Source organism: Neophocaena asiaeorientalis, unplaced genomic scaffold (assembly GCF_003031525.2).
Source record: "Neophocaena asiaeorientalis asiaeorientalis breed wild unplaced genomic scaffold, Neophocaena_asiaeorientalis_V1.1 scaffold150, whole genome shotgun sequence".
Classification (NCBI taxonomy): domain Eukaryota; kingdom Metazoa; phylum Chordata; class Mammalia; order Artiodactyla; family Phocoenidae; genus Neophocaena; species Neophocaena asiaeorientalis.
Genome location: NW_020176571.1, coordinates 2,860,618 through 2,862,396, shown reverse-complemented (window position 1 = coordinate 2,862,396; position 1,779 = coordinate 2,860,618).

The following is a 1,779-nucleotide window of genomic DNA, read 5'->3' as shown; positions in this document are numbered from 1 at the left end:
CCCCATATTAGCCATTTTTAAGTGTACAGTTGAGTAGCATTAAGTACATTTGTGTAGTTGTGGAAACAACCTCCAGAACTCTCTTCCTTTTACAAAACTAAAACTCTATACCCATCAAAAAACAGCTCCCGGGCTTCTCTGGTGGCGCAGTGGTTGAGAATCTGCCTGCCAATGCAGGGGACACGGGTTCAAGCCCTGGTCTGGGAAGATCCCACACGCTGCGGAGCAACTAGGCCCGTGAGCCACAACTACTGAGCCTGCGCATCTGGAGCCTGTGCTCCGCAACAAGGGAGGCCACGATAGTGAGAGACCCGCGCACCACAATGAAGAGTGGCCCCCGCTTGCCGCAACTAGAGAAAGCCCTCTCACAGAAACGAAGACCCAACACAGCCAAAAATAAAAAATAAATAAATTAATTAACTAAAAAAAAAAATTTAAAAAACTAAAACAAAAAAAACAGCTCCCAGTTTCCCCCTTGAATCAGGCCCTGGCAACCACCATTCTACTTTCTGTCTATGAATCTAAGTAACTCATATAATTGGAATCATACTTGTGACGGGCTTATTTCACTTAACATAATGTGATGGTTATTTTTATGGTGCCCAAATATTTGGTCAAACGTTAGTCAGGATATTTCTGTGAAGGTGTTTTTTAGATGAGGTTGACATTTACACCAGTGGACTTTGAGTAGAGCAGATTACTCTCCGTAATGTGGGTGAGCCTCTTCTAATCAGGTGAAGGCCTTAACAGAACAAAGACTGATATCCCCAGGGCAAGAAGAGATTCTGCCAGTAGATAACCTTTGTACTTGAACTGCCGTTGTTCTGTGAGTCTCCAGGGTGCCAGCTCTGGTGCCAGTCTCCTTCAGATTTTGGACTTACCAAGCTTCCATAATTGTATGAGCCAATTCCTTAAAATAAATATCTCTATAGATACATCCTGTTGGTTCTGTTTCTTTGGAGAACCCTGACTAATACGTATAATGCCTTCAAGGTTCATCTGTGTTGTAGCATGTGTCAGAATTTCCCTCTATTTTAAGGCTGAATAATATTCCACCGTATGGAGATACCACATTTTGTTTACCCATTCATTTGTTGATGGACACTTGGGTGGCTTCCACCTTTTGGCTACTGCAAATAATGTGGCTATGGACATGGGTGTACAAATATCTGTTTGAGTCCCTGCTTTCACTTCTTTTGGGTATATACCTGGAAGTAGAATTGCTGGATATGGTAATTCTATTTTTAATTTTTTGAGGAAGTGCCATACTGTTTCCATAGTGGCTGTACCAATTTACTTTTCCACCAACAGTGCACAAGAGTTTCCTTTTCTCCACAGACTTGCCAACACTTGTTGTTTTCTGTTTTTTTAATAGCATCCATCCTAATGGGTGTGAAATGGTTTCTCACTGTGGTTTTGATTTGCATTTCCCTAATGATTAATGATGTTGAGCATCTTTTCATGTGCTTGTTGACCATTTGTATATCTTTCTTGGAGAAATACCTATTCAGGTCTTTTGCCCATTTTTAAATTGGGTTGTCTTCTTTTTTGTTGATCGGTTGTAGAAGTACTTTATATATACTAGATATTAGCCTTTTGTCAGATACATGATGTGCAAATATTTTCTCCTATTCTGTAGATTGTCTTTTCACTCTGTTGATTGTGTCTTTTGATGCACAGAAGTTTTAAATTTTGTTGTAGTCCAACTTATTTTTACTTTTGCTGCCTTTGTGTTTGGTATCATCCAAGAAATCATTGCCAAATCCAATGTCATGAAGT